This window comes from Oncorhynchus masou, chromosome 29 (genome assembly GCF_036934945.1).
Source record: "Oncorhynchus masou masou isolate Uvic2021 chromosome 29, UVic_Omas_1.1, whole genome shotgun sequence".
Lineage (NCBI taxonomy): Eukaryota > Metazoa > Chordata > Actinopteri > Salmoniformes > Salmonidae > Oncorhynchus > Oncorhynchus masou.
This window is the reverse complement of record NC_088240.1, coordinates 13,624,856-13,648,221: the sequence shown is the minus strand read 5'-3', so window position 1 is coordinate 13,648,221 and position 23,366 is coordinate 13,624,856. Positions and strand designations below refer to the sequence as shown.

The window sequence follows — 23,366 nt, the reverse complement described above, 5'->3', positions numbered from 1 at the left end:
CATCCTTGTGGGGCCCCAGTGTTGAGGATCAGCGGGGTGGAGATGTTGTTGCCTACCCTCACCACCTGGGGGCGGCCCGTCAGGAAGTCCAGTACCCAGTTGCACAGGGCGGGGTCGAGACCCAGGGTCTCGAGCTTGATGACGAGCTTGGAGGGTACTATGGTGTTAAATGCCGAACTGTAGTCAATGAACAGCATTCTCACATAGGTATTCCTCTTGTCCAGATGGGTTAGGGCAGTGTGCAGTGTGGTTGAGATTGCATCGTCTGTGGACCTATTTGGGTGGTAAGCAAATTGGAGTGGGTCTAGGGTGTCAGGTAGGGTGGAGGTGATATGGTCCTTGACTAGTCTCTCAAAGCACTTCATGATGACGGAAGTGAGTGCTACGGGGCGGTAGTCATTTAGCTCAGTTACCTTAGCTTTCTTGGGAACAGGAACAATGGTGGCCCTCTTGAAGCATGTGGGAACAGCAGACTGGTATAGGGATTGATTGAATATGTCCGTAAACACACCAGCCAGCTGGTCTGCACATGCTCTGAGGGCGCGGCTGGGGATGCCGTCTGGGCCTGCAATCTTGCGAGGGTTAACACGTTTTAAATGTTTTACTCACCTCGGCTGCATTGAAGGAGAGTCCGCATGTTTTCGTTGCAGGCCATGTCAGTGGCACTGTATTGTCCTCAAAGCGGGCAAAAAAGTTATTTCGTCTGCCTGGGAGCAAGACATCCTGGTCCGTGACTGGGCTGGTTTTCTTTTTGTAATCCGTGATTGACTGTAGACCCTGCCACATACCTCGTGTCTGAGCCGTTGAATTGAGATTCTACTTTGTCTCTATACTGACGCTTAGCTTGTTTGATTGCCTTGCGGAGGGAATAGCTGCACTATTTGTATTCGGTCATATTACCAGTCACCTTGCCCCGATTAAAAGCAGTGGTTCGCGCTTTCAGTTTCACGCGAATGCTGCCATCAATCCATGGTTTCTGGTTTGGTAATGTTTTAATCGTTGCTATGGGAACGACATCTTCAACACACGTTCTAATGAACTCGCACACCAAATCAGCATATTCGTCAATGTTGTTGTCTGACGCAATACAAAACATATCCCAGTCCACGTGATGGAAGTAGTCTTGGAGTGTGGAATCAGGTAGGTCGGACCAGTGTTGGACAGACCTCAGCATGGGAGCTTCTTGTTTTAGGTTCTGTCTGTAGGCAGGGATCAACAAAATGGAGTCGTGGTCAGCGTTTCCGAAAGGAGAGCGGGGCAGGGCCTTATATGCGTCGCGGAAGTTAGAATAGCAATGATCCAAGGTTTTGCCAGCCCTGATTGCACAATCGATATGCTGATACAATTTAGGGAGTCTTGTTTTCAGATTAGCCTTGTTAAAATCCCCAGCTACAATGAATGCAGCCTCAGGATGTATGGATTACAGTTTGCAAAGAGTCAAATAAAGTTCGTTCAGAGCCATCGATGTGTCTGCTTGGGGGGGAATATATATGGCTGTGATTATAATCGAAGAGAATTCCAGTGTTTAATTGAGATATTGTAATTACTTTGCCCCAACGGCCTATTTATTGCCTTACCTCTCTTATCCTACCTCATTTGTACATGCTGTATATATATATTTCTACTGTATTATTGATTGTATGTTTGTTTATTCCATGTGTAACTCTGTGTTGTTGTTTGTGTCGAACTGCTTTGCATTATCTTGGCCAGGTCACAGTTGTAAATGAGAACTTGTTCTCAACTGGCCTACCTGGTTAAATAAAGGTGAAATAAAAATAACACACCCAATCACAACACACATTATACACACAACACACTTTATAAACACAACACACATTATACACACAACACACATTATACACACATCACACATTATACACACATCACATTATACACAAAACACACATCACACACACATTATACACAAAACACACATCTCACAAACATTAAGCACAAAACACACATCTCACACACACACACACACACACACACATTATACACAAAACACACATTATACACAAAACACACACCACACACACCACAGTCGTCTTACCAGAAAGCTGAAAGGAGTTTTTGTGGGTCTCACTGTCCTCTAGCGGGGTCACAGTCATACCAGACAGTGGCAGCTTCCCCTGGGGACAAGAAGCCATCATGACCATCTGACTCCACACTCAACATGGTGGTCCATCAACACCATCTGACTAAACATGGTGGTCCATCAACACCATCTGACTAAACATGGTGGTCCATCAACACCATCTGACTAAACATGGTGGTCCATCAACACCATCTGACTAAACATGGTGGTCCATCAACACCATCTGACTAAACATGGTGGTCCATCAACACCATCTGACTAAACATGGTGGTCCATCAACACCATCTGACTAAACATGGTGGTCCATCAACACCATCTGACTAAACATGGTGGTCCATCAACACCATCTGACTCCACACTCAACATGGTGGTCCATCAACACCATCTGAATAAACATGGTGGTCCATCAACACCATCTGACTAAACATGGTGGTCCATCAACAACATCTGACTAAACATGGTGGTCCATCAACACCATCTGACTAAACATGGTGGTCCATCAACACCATCTGACTCCACACTCAACATGGTGATCCATCAACACCATCTGACTAAACATGGGGGTCCATCAACACCATCTGACTAAACATGGTGGTCCATCAACACCATCTGACTAAACATGGTGGTCCATCAACACCATCTGACTAAACATGTTGGTCCATCAACACCATCTGACTAAACATGGTGGTCCATCAACACCATCTGACTAAACATGGTGGTCCATCAACACCATCTGACTAAACATGGTGGTCCATCAACACCATCTGACTAAACATGGTGGTCCATCAACACCATCTGACTAAACATGGTGGTCCATCAACACCATCTGACTAAACATGGTGGTCCATCAACACCATCTGACTAAAAATGTTGGTCCATCAACACCATCTGACTAAACATGGTGGTCCATCAACACCATCTGACTAAACATGGTGGTCCATCAACACCATCTGACTAAACATGGTGGTCCATCAACACCATCTGACTAAACATGTTGGTCCATCAACACCATCTGACTAAATATGTTGGTCCATCAACACCATCTGACTAAACATGTTGGTCCATCAACACCATCTGACTAAACATGTTGGTCCATCAACACCATCTGACTAAACATGGTGGTCCATCAACACCATGTGACTAAACATGATGGTCAATCAACACCATCTGACTCCACACTAAACATGGTGGTCCATCAACACCATTTGACTCCACACTAAACATGTTGTTCCATCAACACCATCTGACTAAACATGGTGGTCCATCAATACCAACTGACTCCACACTAAACATGTTGGTCCATCAACACCATCGGAATCCACACTAAACATGGTGGTCCATCAACACCATCTGACTAAACATGTTGGTCCATCAACACCATCTGATTCCACACTAAACATGGTGGTCCATCAACACCATCTGACTAAACATGTTGGTCCATCAACACCATCTGACTCCACACTAAACATTTTGGTCCATCAACACCATCTGACTCCACACTAAACATGGTGGTCCATCAACACCATCTGAATCCACACTAAACATGGTGGTCCATCAACACCATCTGACTAAACATGTTGGTCCATCAACACCATCTGATTCCACACTAAACATGGTGGTCCATCAACACCCTCTGACTAAACATGTTGGTCCATCAACACCATCTGACTCCACACTAAACATGTTGGTCCATCAACACCATCTGACTCCACACTAAACATGGTGGTCCATCAACACCATCTGACTCCACACTAAACATGTTGGTCCATCAACACCTTCTGACTCCACACTAAACATGTTGGTCCATCAACACCATCTGACTCCACACTAAACATGTTGGTCCATCAACACCATCTGAATCCACACTAAACATGTTGTTCTATCAACACTGGGTCTTAGTCACTAAGGAACGCCGTAGCAAAAATGTGTGTTTCTTATTGGACAAGTTCATGTAGTCCCTTCCGTGTTTCAGTCCAATTTCTTCCATTTGGTGCCAAATTAACATGACCCTGGTAGTAGACTCGGGGGTTAGCGGTCAGGGGTCATACCTGGAATACAAAGCCACTCATCCTTGGAGTGGCAGACAGCATGAGGAGGACATGAGGGAAGAGCATGAGGAAACGCTCCCACTTCTCCTAGAGAGAGAGAAAGAGAAAGAGAGAGCCAGAGAGAGAGAGTGATAAGACATGAGAGAGAGAGGTAAGAGGAGATAAAGGTAAGAGAAGAGCGAGAGAGGTAAGAGAAGAGAGAGAGAGGTAAGAGAAGAGCGAGAGAGAGAGAGAGAGAGAGAGAGGTAAGAGGAGATAAAGGTAAGAGAAGAGCAAGAGAGGTAAGAGAAGAGAAAGAGAGGTAGGAGAAGAGAGAGAGAGAGAGAGAGAGAGAGTGAGGGGGTAAGAGAAGAGAGAGAGAGAGAGAAAGAGAGGTAGGAGAAGAGAGAGAGAGAGAGAGAGAGAGAGAGAGAGAGGGGTAAGAGAAGAGAGAGAGAGGTAGGAGAAGAGAGAGAGAGAGAGAGAGAGGTGGGAGAAGAAAGAGAGAGGGGTAAGAGAAGAGAGACGTAGGAGAGAGAGAGAGAGAGAGAGAGAGAGAGGTAGGAGGAGAGAGAGAGAGAGAGAGGGGTAAGAGAAGAGAGAGGTAAGAGAAGAGAGAGAGAGAGAGAGAGAGAGAGAGGTAAGAGAAGAGAGAGGAAGAGAGAGAGAGAGAGAGAGAGAGAGAGAGAGGGGTAAGAGAAGAGAGAGAGAGAGATAAGAGAGAGAAGCCACTGTTAATAGTGTTTTCCTCATCAGAAAATCATCAGTTATTATTCTAATGTTACTGTGAGATTGTTTTAGGTTTTCCTCTGACCTCTGCTGCTGGGCTGTTAACCAGAGCCTGACTCATGTAGAGAACAGAGCCCAGTGTTCTGATGTCCACTCCCTCCCACAGCCTGATGGACTCAGTCACTATCTGCAGCTCCAGCTCCTTCCTCTTCCTCACCTCCTGGCACTGGGCCTGTCGCCACAGAAACAGCATCAGCACCACACCATGGGTTGCCATGGAAACAGCATCAGCACCATGACCACAGAAACCATGTAACAATGTGCATCCATAGATACATAATGACTGTGTGTGTACAAGTGATACATACTGATATCATTACAGTATAATATGTTGACTCATGACTCGCACGTCACTGCTAATGAGGTAACCATGGAAACAAAAGGTCATGTTGGAGTGGGTGTGACTCACCGAGAGGCTGTTGAATGTTGTCATACACTTCTGGATGTCTGGCCGGTCGGGGTGACTCTCCTACAGTTATACACACATACACACACACACACACACACACACACACACACACACACACACACACACACACACACACACACACACACACACACCACTATTAGTGAATGACGGCGTCCTCTTACACAGAAGACAACAGTTCTACAGCTACACACACACACACACACACACACACACACACACACACACACACACACACACACACACACACACACACACACACACCATCAGTGATTGAGGTCATTCTATTACGAACACACACCTACACGTGTCACACACACACACATACATCATCTGTGATTGAGGTCATTATATTACACACACACACCTCCATGTGTCTCTCCAGTTCCTTCGTTAGTGTGGGGTATGTGTCCAGCCTCATGAAGGGTTTACTGAGACCTGTGGTCAGAGTCAGGATACCTGGACTACTGGCTCCTTTCCCCTCCATAATCTCCCCCAGCTCCTCACTGGATAGAGAGGGAGAGAGGGGGGCAGGAGAGAGAGGGGGAGAGGAGAGAGAGAGGAGGGAGAGGAGGGAGAGGAGGGAGAGAGGGGGGGGGGGGGAGAGAGAGAGGGGGAGAGGGGAGAGAGTGTGGAGAGGAGAGAGAGAGAGAGAGAGAGAGAGAGAGGGAGGGGGGCAGGAGAGAGAGGGGGAGAGGAGAGAGAGAGTAGGGAGAGGAGGGAGAGCGGGGGGCAGGAGAGAGAGAGGGGGAGAGGAGAGAGAGTGGGGGGGAGAGGAGAGAGAGAGAGAGGGAGGGGGGGGAGAGAGAGAGAGAGAGAGAGAGAGAGAGAGAGAGAGAGAGAGAGAGAGGGGAGAGGAGAGAGAGAGTGGGGAGAGGAGAGAGAGAGTAGGGAGAGGAGGGAGAGAGGAGGGAGAGGGGGGAGAGAGGGGGGGGCAGGGAGAGAGAGGGGGAGAGGAGAGAGAGGGGGGGCAGGAGAGAGAGAGGGGGAGAGGAGAGAGAGCGGGGGGCAGGAGATAGAGAGGGGGAGGGGAGAGAGAGAGGGGGCAGAAGAGAGAGGGAGGGCAGGAGAGAGAGAGGGAGGGCAGGAGAGAGAGGGAGGGAGAGAGAGAGAGAGGGGGGTTGTGAAAGGAGAGAGAGGGAGAGGGTAGGGAGAGGGGGGATAATTGAATTGACAGGTCTAATTATAGACCTAGTTATAGACCTAGTTATAGCTACCTAATTATAGACCTAATTATACACTACTTGCTTGTGTAACAGTACATCCTTGTTGTATAGTAGGGATGCTATGACACCAGGTTCATGCTGCATGGGGTCTAAGTTACCTGTGCTGGGTGAGCACGTTGACTGCCGAGGGGTGGTTGGAGCAGTAACCCACATAGAGAGCCTTCATCTGGGGCATGAGATTCAGGAAGAAGCTCCCTACCTTCTGCTGGCTCTCTGGAAGTCTGCACATGGGAAAACACACACAAGATGTGTGTCTCTGTAGCACAACGATGACAAGCTGACTGAATAAAGGACCACTGTAGTACCACAACCAACCACTAGATGACAGATCAGGACAGATCTGATTGGATTAGACCAGCAGTGACAGGTTCTTTCTCTGATCCCTGTGATGCTGATTGGTGGAAAGGTAGGACTTACTTGGTGCACTCCTCCAGTGATTGGACGAGCATCTGCTGGAAGGTGCTGATCTCTTCCAGGTTCCCCAGGATCAGATACACATCTGTACTGCTCAGTCTGGAGAGAGAGCAGGAGTTTTGGAATGAGGCCAGTAGACCAATCCAACCAGCGGCCATATGTCATCACTCACTCACTCACTGACAGACAGACAGACAGACAGACAGACAGACAGACAGACAGACAGACAGACAGACAGACAGACAGACAGACAGAAAGAGAGAAAGAGAGAAAGAGAGAAAGAGAGAAAGAGACAGAGGGAGAGGGGGTGTCTTTGTAACTCTGAACTCTTTGACTCCCTCTGACTCCTAACCCCTCACCCTTGTCCTCCCATTGGCCCAGGGCCTCTAAACAGTCTCTCTGACAGGGAGATACTCTAGGATTAGACAGGTCAGGGAGATACTCTAGGATTAGACAGGTCAGGGAGATACTCCTGGACGAGACAGGTCAGGGAGTTACTACAGGACTAAACAGGTCAGGGAGTTACTCCAGGACTAGACAGGTCAGGGAGTTACCCCAGGACTAGACAGGTCAGAGAGTTACTCCAGGACTAAGGCCAGAGAGTTACTCCAGGACTAGACAGGTCAGAGAGTTACTCCAGGACTAGACAGGTCAGGGAGTTACTCCAGGACTAGACAGGTTGGGAGTTACTCCTGGACTAGACAGGTCAGAGAGTTACTCCAGGACTAAGGTCAGAGAGTTACTCCAGGACTAGACAGGTCGGGGAGTTACTCCTGGACGAGACAGGTCAGAGAGTTACTCCAGGACTAGACAGGTCAGGGAGATACTCCAGGACTAGACAGGTCAGAGAGTTACTCCAGGACTAGACAGGTCAGGGAGTTACTCCAGGACTAGACAGGTCAGGGAGATACTCCAGGACTAGACAGGTCAGGGAGTTACTCCAGGACGAGACAGGTCTGGGAGTTACTCCTGGACTAGACAGGTCAGGGAGATACTTCTTGACTAGACAGGTCGGGGAGTTACTCCTGGACTAGACAGGTCAGGGAGTTACTCCAGGACTAGACAGGTCAGGGAGTTACTTCTTGACTAGACAGGTCGGGGAGTTACTTCTTGACTAGACAGGTCAGGGAGATACTCCAGGACTAGACAGGTCAGGGAGTTACTCCAGGACTAGACAGGTCAGGGAGTTACTCCAGGACTAGACAGGTCAGGGAGTTACTCCAGGACTAGACAGGTCAGGGAGTTACTCCAGGACTAAGGTCAGAGAGTTACTCCTGGACTAGACAGGTCAGGGAGTTACTACAGGACTAGACAGGTCAGGGAGTTACTTCTTGACTAGACAGGTCAGGGAGTTACTCCTGGACTAGGCAGGTCAGGGAGTTACTCCAGGACTAGACAGGTCAGGGAGTTACAACAGGACTAGACAGGTCAGGGAGTTACTCCTGGACTAGACAGGTCGGGGAGTTACTTCTTGACTAGACAGGTCAGGGAGTTACTCCAGGACTAGACAGGTCAGGGAGTTACAACAGGACTAGACAGGTCAGGGAGTTACTCCTGGACGAGACAGGTCAGGGAGATACTCCTGGACTAGACAGGTCAGGGAGATACCCCAGGACTAGACAGGTCAGAGAGTTACTCCAGGACTAGACAGGTCAGGGAGTTACTCCAGGACTAGACAGGTTGGGGAGTTACTCCTGGACTAGACAGGTCAGAGAGTTACTCCAGGACGAGACAGGTCAGGGAGATACTCCTGGACTAGACAGGTCAGGGAGATACTCCTGGACTAGACAGGTCAGGGAGTTACTCCAGGACTAGACAGGTCAGGGAGTTACTTCTTGACTAGACAGGTCAGGGAGTTACTTCTTGACTAGACAGGTCAGGGAGTTACTCCTGGACTAGACAGGTCAGGGAGTTACTCCAGGACTAGACAGGTCAGGGAGTTACTTCTTGACTAGACAGGTCAGGGAGTTACTCCTGGACTAGACAGGTCAGGGAGTTACTCCAGGACTAGACAGGTCAGGGAGTTACTCCAGGACTAGACAGGTCAGGGAGTTACTTCTTGACTAGACAGGTCGGGGAGTTACTCCTTGACTAGACAGGTCAGGGAGTTACTTCTTGACTAGACAGGTCAGGAGTTACTCCTGGACTAGACAGGTCAGGGAGTTACTCCAGGACTAGACAGGTCAGGGAGTTACAACAGGACTAGACAGGTCAGGGAGTTACTCCTGGACTAGACAGGTCGGGGAGTTACTTCTTGACTAGACAGGTCAGGGAGTTACTCCAGGACTAGACAGGTCAGGGAGTTACTCCAGGACTAGACAGGTTGGGGAGTTACTCCTGGACTAGACAGGTCAGAGAGTTACTCCAGGACTAAGGTCAGAGAGTTACTCCAGGACTAGACAGGTCGGGGAGTTACTCCTGGACGAGACAGGTCAGAGAGTTACTCCAGGACTAGACAGGTCAGGGAGATACTCCAGGACTAGACAGGTCAGAGAGTTACTCCAGGACTAGACAGGTCAGGGAGTTACTCCAGGATTAGACAGGTCAGGGAGATACTCCAGGACTAGACAGGTCAGGGAGTTACTCCAGGACGAGACAGGTCAGGGAGATACTCCTGGACTAGACAGGTCAGGGAGATACTTCTTGACTAGACAGGTCGGGGAGTTACTCCTGGACTAGACAGGTCAGGGAGTTACTCCAGGACTAGACAGGTCGGGGAGTTACTTCTTGACTAGACAGGTCGGGGAGTTACTTCTTGACTAGACAGGTCAGGGAGTTACTCCAGGACTAGACAGGTCAGGGAGTTACTCCAGGACTAGACAGGTCAGGGAGTTACTCCAGGACTAGACAGGTCAGGGAGTTACTCCAGGACTAGACAGGTCAGGGAGTTACTCCAGGACTAAGGCCAGAGAGTTACTCCAGGACTAGACAGGTCAGGGAGTTACTTCAGGACTAGACAGGTCGGGGAGTTACTTCTTGACTAGGACAGGTCAGGGAGTTACTCCTGGACTAGGCAGGTCAGGAGTTACTCCAGGACTAGACAGGTCAGGGAGTTACAACAGGACTAGACAGGTCAGGGAGTTACTCCTGGACTAGACAGGTCGGGAGTTACTTCTTGACTAGACAGGTCAGGGAGTTACTCCAGGACTAGACAGGTCAGGGAGTTACAACAGGACTAGACAGGTCAGGGAGTTACTCCTGGACGAGACAGGTCAGGGAGATACTCCTGGACTAGACAGGTCAGGGAGATACCCCAGGACTAGACAGGTCAGAGAGTTACTCCAGGACTAGACAGGTCAGGGAGTTACTCCAGGACTAGACAGGTTGGGGAGTTACTCCTGGACTAGACAGGTCAGAGAGTTACTCCAGGACGAGACAGGTCAGGGAGATACTCCTGGACTAGACAGGTCAGGGAGATACTTCTTGACTAGACAGGTCGGGGAGTTACTCCTGGACTAGACAGGTCAGGGAGTTACTCCAGGACTAGACAGGTCAGGGAGTTACTTCTTGACTAGACAGGTCAGGGAGTTACTTCTTGACTAGACAGGTCAGGGAGTTACTCCTGGACTAGACAGGTCAGGGAGTTACTCCAGGACTAGACAGGTCAGGGAGTTACTTCTTGACTAGACAGGTCAGGGAGTTACTCCTGGACTAGACAGGTCAGGGAGTTACTCCAGGACTAGACAGGTCAGGGAGTTACTCCAGGACTAGACAGGTCAGGGAGTTACTTCTTGACTAGACAGGTCAGGGAGTTACTCCTGGACTAGACAGGTCAGGGAGTTACTTCTTGACTAGACAGGTCAGGGAGTTACTCCTGGACTAGACAGGTCAGGGAGTTACTCCAGGACTAGACAGGTCAGGGAGTTACAACAGGACTAGACAGGTCAGGGAGTTACTCCTGGACTAGACAGGTCGGGGAGTTACTTCTTGACTAGACAGGTCAGGGAGTTACTCCAGGACTAGACAGGTCAGGGAGTTACTACAGGACTAGACAGGTCAGGGAGTTACTCCTGGACTAGACAGGTCGGGGAGTTACTTCTTGACTAGACAGGTCAGGGAGTTACTCCAGGACTAGACAGGTCAGGGAGTTACAACAGGACTAGACAGGTCAGGGAGTTACTCCTGGACTAGACAGGTCGGGGAGTTACTTCTTGACTAGACAGGTCAGGGAGTTACTCCAGGACTAGACAGGTCAGGGAGTTACAACAGGACTAGACAGGTCAGGGATTTACTCCTGGACTAGACAGGTCGGGGAGTTACTTCTTGACTAGACAGGTCAGGGAGTTACTCCAGGACTAGACAGGTCAGGGAGTTACTTATTGACTAGACAGATCAGGGAGTTACTTATTGACTAGACAGGTCAGGGAGTTACTTCAGGACTAGACAGGTCATGGAGTTACTCCTGGACTAGACAGGTCAGAGAGTTACTCCAGGACTAGACAGGTCGGGGAGTTACTTCTTGACTAGACAGGTCAGGGAGTTACTCCAGGACTAGACAGGTCAGGGAGTTACTCCTGGACTAGACAGGTCAGGGAGTTACTCCAGGACTAGACAGGTCAGAGAGTTACTCCAGGACTAGACAGGTCAGAGAGTTACTCCAGGACTAGACAGGTCAGGGAGTTACTCCTGGACTAGACAGGTCAGGGAGTTACTCCAGGACTAGACAGGTCGGGGAGTTACTTTTTGACTAGACAGGTCAGGGAGTTACTCCTGGACAAGACAGGTCAGGGAGTTACTCCTGGACTAGACAGGTCAGAGAGTTACTCCAGGACTAAGGCCAGAGAGTTACTCCAGGACTAAGGCCAGAGAGTTACTCCAGGACTAGACAGGTCAGAGAGTTACTCCAGGACTAGACAGGTCAGGGAGTTACTCCTGGACTAGACAGGTCAGAGAGTTACTCCAGGACTAGACAGGTCGGGGAGTTACTCCAGGACTAGACAGGTTGGGGAGTTACTTCTTGACTAGACAGGTCAAGGAGTTACAACAGGACTAGACAGGTCAGAGAGTTACTCCAGGACAAAGGCCAGAGAGTTACTCCAGGACTAAGGCCAGAGAGTTACTCCAGGACTAGACAGATCAGAGAGTTACTCCTGGAATAGACAGGTCAGGGAGTTTCTTCTGGACTAGACAGGTCAGGGAGTTACAACAGGACTAGACAGGCCAGAGAGTTACTCCAGGACTAGACAGGCCAGAGAGTTACTCCAGGACTAAGGCCAGAGAGTTACTCCAGGACTAAGGTCAGAGAGTTACTCCAGGACTAGACAGGTCAGGGAGTTACTCCAGGACTAGACAGGTCAGGGAGTTACTCCTGGAATAGACAGGTCAGGGAGTTTCTTCTGGACTAGACAGGTCAGGGAGTTACAACAGGACTAGACAGGCCAGAGAGTTACTCCAGGACTAAGGCCAGAGAGTTACTCCAGGACTAGACAGGTCAGAGAGTTACTCCAGGACTAGACAGGTCAGGGAGTTACTCCTGGACTAGACAGGTCAGGGAGTTACTCCAGGACTAGACAGGTCGGGGAGTTACTCCAGGACTAGACAGGTCAGGGGGTTACTGCTGGACTAGACAGGTCAGGGAGTTACTGCTGGACTAGACAGGTCAGAGAGTTAATCCAGGACTAAAGCCAGAGAGTTACTCCTGGACTAGACAGGTCAGGGAGTTACTCCTGGACTAGACAGGTCAGGGAGTTACTCCTGGACTAGACAGGTCAGGGAGTTACTCCTGGACTAGACAGGTCAGGGAGTTACTCCTGGACTAGACAGGTCAGGGAGTTACTTCTTGACTAGACAGGTCGGGGAGTTACTTCAGGACTAGACAGGTCATGGAGTTACTCCTGGACTAGACAGGTCAGGGAGTTACTCCAGGACTAGACAGGTCAGGGAGTTACTACAGGACTAGACAGGTCAGGGAGTTACTCCTGGACTAAGGCCAGAGAGTTACTCCAGGACTAGACAGGTCAGGGAGTTACTCCAGGACTAGACAGGTCAGGGAGTTACTACAGGACTAGACAGGTCGGGGAGTTACTCCTGGACTAGACAGGTCAGGGAGTTACTACAGGACTAGACAGGTCGGGGAGTTACTCCAGGACTAGACAGGTCAGGGAGTTACTACAGGACTAGACAGGCCGAGGAGTTACTCCTGGACTAGACAGGTCGGGGAGTTACTCCTGAACTAGACAGGTCAGGATAGAGAGGTGTAGTGTACAGAGAAATAGAGAGGTGTAGTGTGCAGAGGATAAATAGAGAGGTGTAGTGTACAGAGAAATAGAGAGGTGTAGTGTGCAGAGGATAAATAGAGAGGTGTAGTGTACAGAGAAATTGAGAGGTGTAGTGTAGAGAGGATAAATAACGAGGTGTAGTGAACAGAGGAGAAATAGAGAGGTGTAGTGTACAGAGGATAAATTGAGAGGTGTAGTGTAGAGAGGATAAATAGAGAGGTGTAGTGTACAGAGGATAAATAGAGAGGTGTAGTGTACAGAGAAATAGAGAGGTGTAGTGCACAGAGGATACATAGAGAGGTGTAGTGTAGAGAGGATAAATAGAGAGGTGTAGTGTAGAGAGGACAAATAGAGAGGTATAATGTAGAGGATAAATAGAGAGGTGTAGTGTAGAGAGGGGAAATAGAGAGGTGTAGTGAACAGAGGAGAAATAGAGAGGTGTAGTGTACAGAGGATAAATAGAGAGGTGTAGTGTAGAGAGGAGAAATAGAGAGGTGTAGTGTACAGAGGATAAATAGAGAGGTGTAGTGTACAGAGAAATAGAGAGGTGTAGTGCACAGAGGATACATAGAGAGGTGTAGTGAACAGAGAATAAATAGAGAGGTGCAGTGTAGAGAGGATAAATATAGAGGTGTAGTGTACAGAGGAGAAATAGCGAGGTGTAGTGTACAGAGAAATAGAGAGGTGTAGTGTACAGAGGAGAAATAGAGAGGTGTAGTGTACAGGCGAGAAATAGAGAGGTGTAGTGTACAGAGGATAAATAGAGAGGTGTAGTGTACAGAGGAGAAATAGAGAGGTGTAGTGTTGTGTACAGAGAAATAGAGAGGTGTAGTGTACAGAGGAGAAATAGAGAGGTGTAGTGTAGAGAGGAGAAATAGAGAGGTGTAGTGAACAGACGAGAAATAGAGAGGTGTAGTGTACAGAGGATAAATAGAGAGGTGTAGTGTACAGAGAAATAGAGAGGTGTAGTGTAGAGAGGAGAAATAGAGAGGTGTAGTGAACAGAGGAAAAATAGAGAGGTGTAGTGTACAGGAGAGAAATAGAGAGGTGTAGTGTACAGGGGAGAAATAGAGAGGTGTAGTGTACAGAGGATAAATTGAGAGGTGTAGTGTAGAGAGGATAAATAGAGAGGTGTAGTGTACAGAGGATAAATAGAGAGGTGTAGTGTACAGAGAAATAGATAGGTGTAGTGCACAGAGGATACATAGAGAGGTGTAGTGAACAGAGGATAGAGAGGTGTAGTGTACAGAGGAGAAATAGAGAGGTGTAGTGCACAGAGGATAAATAGAGAGGTGTAGTGCACAGAGGATAAATAGAGAGGTGTAGTGCACAGAGGATAAATAGAGAGGTGTAGTGTAGAGAGGATAAATAGAGAGGTGTAGTGTAGAGAGGAGAAATAAAGAGGTGTAGTGAACAGACGAGAAATAGAGAGGTGTAGTCTACAGAGGATAAATCGAGAGGTGTAGTGTACAGAGAAATAGAGAGTTGTAGTGTAGAGAGGATAAATAACGAGGTGTAGTGAACAGAGGAGAAATAGAGAGGTGTAGTGTACAGAGGATAAATTGAGAGGTGTAGTGTAGAGAGGATAAATAGAGAGGTGTAGTGTACAGAGGATAAATAGAGAGGTGTAGTGTACAGAGAAATAGAGAGGTGTAGTGCACAGAGGATACATAGAGAGGTGTAGTGAACAGAGGATAGAGAGGTGTAGTGTACAGAGGAGAAATAGAGAGGTGTAGTGCACAGAGGATAAATAGAGAGGTGTAGTGCACAGAGGATAAATAGAGAGGTGTAATGTAGAGAGGATAAATAGAGAGGTGTAGTGTAGAGAGGATAAATAGAGAGGTGTAGTGTAGAGAGGACAAATAGAGAGGTATAATGTAGAGGACAAATAGAGAGGTGTAGTGTATAGAGGATAAATAGAGAGGTGTAGTGTATAGAGGATAAATAGAGAGGTGTAGTGTATAGACTCCCTCTCTCTCTAGTATAGTACCGTAATTTCCGGGCGATAAGCCGCTACTTTATTCCCACGCTTTGTACCTCGCGGTTTATACAATGACGCGGCTAATTTATGGATTTTTACCGCTTTCACAAGATTCGCTGCTGAGCACCGTCACAAAAACTGAGCACCATCACATAATGTGACCGATAAAGCAATCCTTCTCACCCCCCCCCTTAAATGATTTAGCTATTGTAAAGTGGCTGTTCCACTGATGTCAGAAACTTCCCATCATTCTGATTACGGTAGTCATTTTGTCACCCTCATCATGGCAAAGACACAGAGAAATGCATATGATGCAGCTTTCTAGTTGAAGGCGATCGATCTGGCTGTTGGAAAAGGAAAGAGAGCTGCTGCATGGGAGCTTGGCCTTAATGAGTCGATGATAAGACGTTGGAAACAGCAGCGTGAGGAACTGACTCAGTGCAAAAAGACAACATTTTTTGTATTTTTGTTACTAGCCGTGTTTCGTTAAAGACTATTTATTTCTGTTACTAGCCGTGTTTCGTTAAAGACTATTTATTTTTGTTACTAGCCGTGTTTCGTTAAAGACTATTTATTTCTGTTACTAGCCGTGTTTCGTTAATGACTATTTATTTTTGTTACTAGCCGTGTTTCGTTAAAGACTATTTATTTCTGTTACTAGCCGTGTTTCGTTAATGACTATTTATTTCTGTTACTAGCCGTGTTTCGTTAAAGACTATTTATTTTTGTTACTAGCCGTGTTTCGTTAAAGAAGTTCATTTGTTTCAATTTGTTGGGGTGGCAGGGTAGCCTAGTGGTTAGAGCGTTGGACTAGTAACTGGAAGTTTGCAAGTTCAAACCCCTGAGCTGACAAGGTACAAATCTGTCATTCTGCCCCTGAACACTGTTCCTAGGCCGTCATTGAAAAAAAGAATTTGTTCTTAACTGACTTGCCTAGTTAAATAAATAAAAAATGTACCGGTAGGCACCTGCGGCTTATTTATGTACAAAATACATCTTTTTTTAAATTCAGTGCGTGCGGCTTATATTCAGGTGCGCTTAATAGTCCAGAAATTACGGTATGTATTTCCGTGTTCTTTCATCTCCATAACCCAGAGCATGGACAGACATTAAAATGTCAGGGAAACACACACATACAGAGAACTAGGTGGAGCTACAGCATTAAGAGTAATGTCCATCGAGCCAGAAGGAAAGAGAGACATGATGACCAGGTCATACCAGGTTGTAGTAGGTCTTGCTGATGGCTGTAGTGTCAAAGCCTTTTGGAGGACTCTTCAGGGTCCCAGATTTGGGAGACACTTGTTTGTCTGAGAGGGAGAGGGGGAGAAAGAGAGAGAGTAGAGAGAGAGAGAAAGGGAGAAATGAGTTAGCCCTCCACATCAGACACCACCCTTTTCTTTCTGATACTATGTAAGGTCCAGTTGCAGGAATACAGATGGGACACCTACCACAGCCTTTAATCTCCCGAACATAGTTGCTCGGGAACCAGCCGGTCTTGCCGTTGAGGTTCCCCTCCCACCAGCCGCCCTCCTCCTGGCGTGTCACGTTGATAACATCACTCTTGTTGAAGGACAGCTCGTCCTCATTGGTCTGCTCAAAGTTGAAGCGAGCCTTGACCAATAGCTGCGTCCGGCTGCCCTCAGACATGTCCTATAGGGGAGGTAGGGAGGGGAGGAGAGGGGTAGAGAGGGGAGGAGGAGGAGGTAGAGAGGGGGAGAGGGGTAGAGAGGGGTGGAGGAGGTAGAGAGGGGAGGAGGAGGTAGAGAGGGGAGGAGAGGGGTAAAGAGGGGAGGAGAGGGGTAGAGAGGGGAGGAGGAGGAGGTAGAGAGGGGAGGAGAGGGGTAGAAAGAGAGAGAGTAGAGAGAGAGAGAAAGGGAGAAATGAGGTAGAGAGGGGAGGAGAGGGGTAGAGAGGGGAGGAGAGGGGTAGAGAGGGGAGGAGGAGAGAGGGGAGGCGAGGGGAGGAGGAGGTAGAGAGGGGAGGAGGGGTATAGAGGGGAGGAAGGTGGAATTTAAAGAGGTACAGAGAAGAGGACAGATGGAGATGGAGAGATAGAGAGTGGAATGAGAGGTAGGGAGGGGGAGGTGAGGAAAGGACAGAGGGATGAGGAGGCAGAGACGAGAGGGGGAGGTAGAGAAGGGAGGAGAGGTATGATATTGGGAAGAGAGTAAGAAAGGGAGGGCCTGAAGCTTCAGTAAGGCCTGAAGAAGGGCCTGAAGAAGGGCCTGAATCCTGAAGATTAGCCCACAACATATCTTCATTTGACATAGATACATACAGTGGGGAGAACAAGTATTTGATACACTGCCGATTCTGCAGGTTTTCCTACTTACAAAGCATGTAGAGGTCTGTAATTTTTATCATAGGTACACTTCAACTGTGAGAGACGGAATCTAAAACAAAAATCCAGAAAATCACATTGTATGATTGGTAAGTAATTCATTTGCATAATGCTATGCTAGGCTATCGATAAACTTACACAAATGCTTGTCTTGCTTTGGCTGTAAAGCATAATTTCAAAATCTGAGATGACAGGGTGATTAACAAAAGGCTAAGCTGTGTTTCAATATATTTCACTTGTGATTTCATGAATATGAATATTTTCTAGTAATATCTTTTGTCTGTTGCGTTATGCTAATTAGTGTCAGTTGATGACAATTCTCCCAGATCCGGGAGAGGGAGTTCCAAGATTAACATGAGTTTTTGGTTGTAGTTATTATCGGAATTATAGGACTATTTCCTCTATACCATTTGTATTTCATTAACCTTTGACTATTGGATGTTCTTATAGGCATTTTAGTATTGCCAGTGTAACAGTATAGCTTCCGTCCCTCTCCTCGCTCCTACCTGGGCTCGAAACAGGAACACATCGACAACAGCCACCCTCGAAGCATCGTTACCCATGCAGAGCAAGGGGAACAACCACTCCAAATCTCAGAGCGAATGACGTTTAAAACGCTATTAGCATGCACCCCGCTAACTAGCTAGCTATTTCACATCGGTTACACCAGTCTAATCTCGGGGGTTGATAGGCTTTAAGTCATAAACAGCGTTGTGCTTAAAGCATTGCAAAGAGCTTTATTAAATATTAACATGGACACATACCATGCTGCGCATTGGTCCGATCTTGACTACTTCCTCAGATGACGAGGAGAAGCGTTACAGAATCACCCACCAACCAAGGACCAAGCAGCGTGGTATCGGGCAGCAGCGATCTCCGGGCTCATGGACATGGGAGGAGATTCTGGATGGAAAAGGACCCTGGGCACAGACTGGGGAATATCGCCACCCCAAGACAGAGATGGAGGCTGCGAAAGCTGAGCGGCAGCGATATGAGGAGGCAGCACGGCAGCACGATAGGCACGAGAGGCAGCCCCCAATTTTTTGAGGGGGCGGCACACGAGGAGTGTGGCAGAGACAGGTTGGAGACCTGAGCCCACTCCTCGTGCTTACCGTAAGAAGCGCAGTACTGGTCAGGAACCGTGTTATGCGGTCAAGCACACGGTGTCGCCAGTACGCGCTCATATCCCAGTGGCCTATAGGCCAGCCCCCCGCAAGTGCCAAGTGAGAGTGGGCATCCAGCCAGTGCGTGTTGTGCCAGCCCAGCGTGTTTGGTCTCCGGTACACCGTTTCGGCCCAGGGTATCCTGCGCCGGCTCTGCGTGCTGTGTCTCCGAGGCGCTGGGAGGGTGCAGTGCGTTCTATGCCTGTGCTCCGACCTTGCCGGGCAAATGTGGGTATTGAGCCTAAGGGAGAGGTGCGAGTGGTATTCACTTAGATCTCCAGTGCTCCCCCACAGCCCGGTTCAACCTGTGCCTGCACTCTGGATGGTCCGGGCTAAAACGGTGATCCAGCCGGGAGGAGTGGTGCCAAGGCTGCGCACCAGGGCTCCAGTGCTCCCCCACAGCCCGGTCCATCCGGTGCCTCCTCCAAGAACCAGGCCTCCTGTAGGTCTCCCCAGCCTGGTGGGTCCTGTGGCAGCCCCACAACAGGCTGTCTCTCCGTCTCCTCCCTCCAGAGCCGCCTGTCAGTCAGGAGCAGCCGGAATCGCCCTTCACTCCGGCGCCGCCAGAGTCTCCTGCCGGTCCGGTGCTGCCAGAATCTCCCGTCCATTCGGGACCCGTGGCAAGGGTCCCCAGTCCGAGGTCGGCGGTGAGGGTCGCCGCTCCCAAGGCGTCACTTAAGTGGGCCGAGACTATGGTGGAGTGGGGTCCACGTCCCGTGCCAGAGCCGCCACCGCGGACAGACGCCCACCCAGACCCTCCCCTATAGGGAGGAGTCCGCACCTTTGGGTGGGGGGGGATACTGTCACGTTCTGACTTTAGTTCCTTTGTTATGTCTTTGTTTTAGGTTGGTCAGGGCGTGAGCTGGGGTGGGAAGTCTATGTTCTTTTTTCTATGTGTTTGGCCTAGTATGGTTCTCAATCAGAGGCAGGTGTCGTTCGTTGTCTCTGATTGAGAATCATACTTAGGTAGCATTTTCTCACCTGTGTTTTGTAGGTGATTGTTTTCTGTTTTGTGTCTTCACCAGAAAGGACTGTTTCGTTGTCGTTTCGTTCTTTCACTTTGTTGTTTTGTTATTCACTGTTCAGTTGATTTAATAAATATTAACATCGGCACATACCAGGCTACCTAAAATGGGCACATACCACTCTACCTCCCTCCCTCCATCTCTACCTCCCTCCGATCTTGACTACTCTTCCTTAGATGACGAGGAGATATTAATATTGGTTAATATTGCCTGCTAACCTGGATTTCTTTAGCTAAATATGCAGGTTTAAAAATATATACTTCTGTGTATTGATTTTAAGAAAGGCATTGATGTTTATGATTAGGTACACATTGGAGCAACGACAGTCCTTTTTCACGAATACGCACCGCATCGATTATATGCAATGCAGGACCTGCTAGATAAACTAGTAATATCATCAACCATGTGTAGTTAACTAGTGATTATGATTGATTATGATTGATTGATTGATTGATTGTTTTTCATAAGATAAGTTTAATGATAGCTTGCAACTTACCTTGACTTACTGCAGGCTCCTCGTGGAGTTCAATGTAAAGCAGGTGGTTATAGAGCGTTGGACTAGTTAACTGTAAGGTTGCAAGATTTAATCCCCAAGCTGACAAGGTAAAAATCTGTTGTTCTGCCCCTGGACAAGGCAGTTAACCCACCGTTCCTAGCCCGTCATTGAAAATAAGAATGTGTTCTTAACTTAAATAAATACAACCATTTTAAAAATCGGCAAAATCGGCGTCCAAAGATGTCCGATATTTATGAAAACTGGATTAATCGGTCGACTAACCTGCAGTCACTTTGTTCAGAGCCACCAGACTGCTGAGTATCTTGGAGAAGTTCAGTCCGAGGAGCAGATCACTGGGCTCAAACGGCTAGGGGACAAGAGAAAGAACGGTGTGTGTATGTGTGTGTGTGTACATCATTCCTGTGTGTGACATGGTGTTAGTGCCAAAGCTAAAATACGTGGAGACACTGGGTCACACTGCCTGCCAAGCCCACCAATAAAAGTCACTAACACAGCAGTTAGGACAATGACCCAGCAGCATACAGACAGCTCTCTTCACAAATGACTGTCTACTACTGTGAAGGGTAGTGTGTACTGAGGAAAGTGGCAGGCGAGCACAAGAAGAGGTAGTTGACTGTTGATAGATTGGAGTTACTGGGCCTGTGGAGTGATTGTGAATACTGTCGTTTTATTTCCTCCCTGTGCATCATTCTCACCCTTTCCCTCCCTCCCTCCATCTCTACCTCCCTCCCTCCCTCCATCTCTACCTCCCTCCCTCCATCTCTACCTCCCCCCTCCCTCCCTCCATCTCTACCTCCCTCCCTCCCTCCATCTCTACCTCCCTCCCTCCATCTCTACCTCCCTCCCTCCATCTCTACCTCCCTCCCTCCATCTCTACCTCCCTCCCTCCCTCCATCTCTACCTCCCTCCCTCCATCTCTACCTCCCTCCCTCCCTCCATCTCTACCTCCCTCCCTCCATCTCTACCCCCCTCCCTCCCTCCATCTCTACCTCCCTCCCTCCCTCCATCTCTACCTCCCTCCCTCCCTCCATCTCTACCTCCCTCCCTCCTCCATCTCTACCTCTCTCCATCTCTACCTCCCTCCATCTCTACCTCCCTCCCTCCATCTCTACCTCCCTCCCTCCATCTCTACCCCCTCCCTCCATCTCTACCTCCCTCCATCTATACCTCCCTCCATCTCTACCTCCCCTCCATCTATACCTCCCTCCCCCTCCATCTCTACCTCCCTCCCTCCATCTCTACCTCCCTCGCTCCATCTCTACCTCCTTCCCTCCATCTCTACCCCCTCCCTCCCTTCCCTCCATCTCTACCTCCCTCCATCTCTACCTACCTCCCTCCATCTCTACCTCCCTCCATCTCTACCTCCCTCCATCTATACCTCCCTCCATCTCTACCTCCCTCCATCTATACCTCCCTCCATCTCTACCTCCCTCCGTCCCTCCATCTCTACCCCCTCCCTCCATCTCTACCTCCCTCTCTCTCTACCTCCCTCCATCTCTACCTCCCTCCATCTCTACCTCCCTCCATATGCAGGGTAGCCTAGTGGTTAGAGCGTTGGACCAGTAACCGAAAGGTTGCAAGTTCGAATCCTCGAGCTGACAAGGTACAAATCTGTCGTTCTGCCCCTGAACAGGCAGTTAACCCACTGTTCCTAGGCCATCATTGAAAATAAGAATTTGTTCTTAACTGACTTGCCTAGTAAAACAAAGAAAAAATCTCTACCTCCCTCTCTACCTCCCTCCATCCATCTCTACCTCCCTCACTCAGGCAGTTAACCCACTGTTCCTAGGTCGTCATTGAAAATAAGAATTTGTTCTTAACTGACTTGCCTAGTTAAATATAGGTTAAAACAAAAACAACAAAAACATCTCGACTCCATTTCTATCATCCTATCTCTACCTCCATCTCTACCCCCATCCATCATCTCTCCCTCTAGCTCCATCTCTTCCATCCTCCCTCTGTCTCCATCTCATACAAAGGTTTAGGACATGCAGAAAAAAAGTGAAAGTGACATCACAATGTGATCTATGCTCCAAAGTGGTTCATGAAACAACATGTTGACCGTTAGGGTTTAATAAGAACTGGAAGCCTAAGGACTAGATTCTCCGTGGCCCTTCCTTCCTGCCTTACGGAAGGCAATCCCAGACCTGACATGGTAGATGAAGGCAGGGTCCCACTACATGGCTTTCACTTATCCAGAATATCACATCAGATCATTGACCACTCCAAGGGAGAGAGGAAATTCCTCTCATCTCCTCTCCTCCTCCTACTCTCCTGTCCTCCCATCCTCCTACTCTCATCTCCTCTCCTCCTACTGTCCTCCTCTTCTCCTACTCTCATCTCCTCTCCTCCTACTCTCATCTCCTCTCCTCCTACTCTCCTCCCATCCTCCTACTCTCATCTCATCTCTCCCTCCTCCTACTCTCATCTCCTCTCCTCCTCTCCTCCCATCCTCCTACTCTCATCTCCTCTCCTCCTACTCTCCTCTCCTCCTCTCCTCCCATCCTCCTACCTTCATCTCCTCTCCTCCTTCTCTCATCTCCTCTCCTCCTACCTTCATCTCCTCTCCTCCTACTCTCATCTCCTCTCCTCCTCTCCTCCCATCCTCCTACTCTCATCTCCTCTCCTCCTACACTCATCTCCTCTCCTCCTCTCCTCCCATCATCCTACTCTCATCTCCTCTCCTCCTACTCTCATCTCCTCTCCTTCTTCTACTCTCCTCCCATCCTCCTACTCTCATCTCCTCTCCTACTCTTATCTCCTCTCCTCCTACCTTCATCTCCTCTCCTCCTACTCTCATCTCCTCTCCTCCTACTCTCATCTCCTCTCCTCCTACTTTCATCTCCTCTCATCTCCTCTCCTCCTACTCTCATCTCCTCTCCTCCCATCCTCCTACTCTCATCTCCTCTCCTCCTACTCTCATCTCCTCTCCTCCTACTCTCATCTCCTCTCCTCCTACTCTCATCTCCTCTCCTCCTCTCATCATCCTACTCTCATCTCCTATCCTTCTTCTACTCTCCTCCCATCCTCCTACTCTCATCTCCTCTTCTTCTACTTTCACCTCCTTCTACTCTCATCTCCTCCTCCACTCCTCCTCCTCTCCTCCTCCTCTCCTCCACTCCTCCTACTCTCATCTACTC

At 48.6% G+C, this 23,366-nt stretch overlaps 1 protein-coding gene and 1 pseudogene across 1 annotated transcript in view; one reads left to right on the top strand and one right to left on the bottom strand.

Annotated features, from left to right (window-relative positions):
- The window catches only part of LOC135519031 (CRACD-like protein), a 555,588-nt gene that overhangs the window by 359,888 nt on the left and 172,334 nt on the right, over positions 1–23,366 (top strand). The window lies entirely within an intron of this gene.
- The window catches only part of LOC135519459 (rho guanine nucleotide exchange factor 7-like), a 59,784-nt pseudogene that overhangs the window by 30,266 nt on the left and 6,152 nt on the right, over positions 1–23,366 (bottom strand).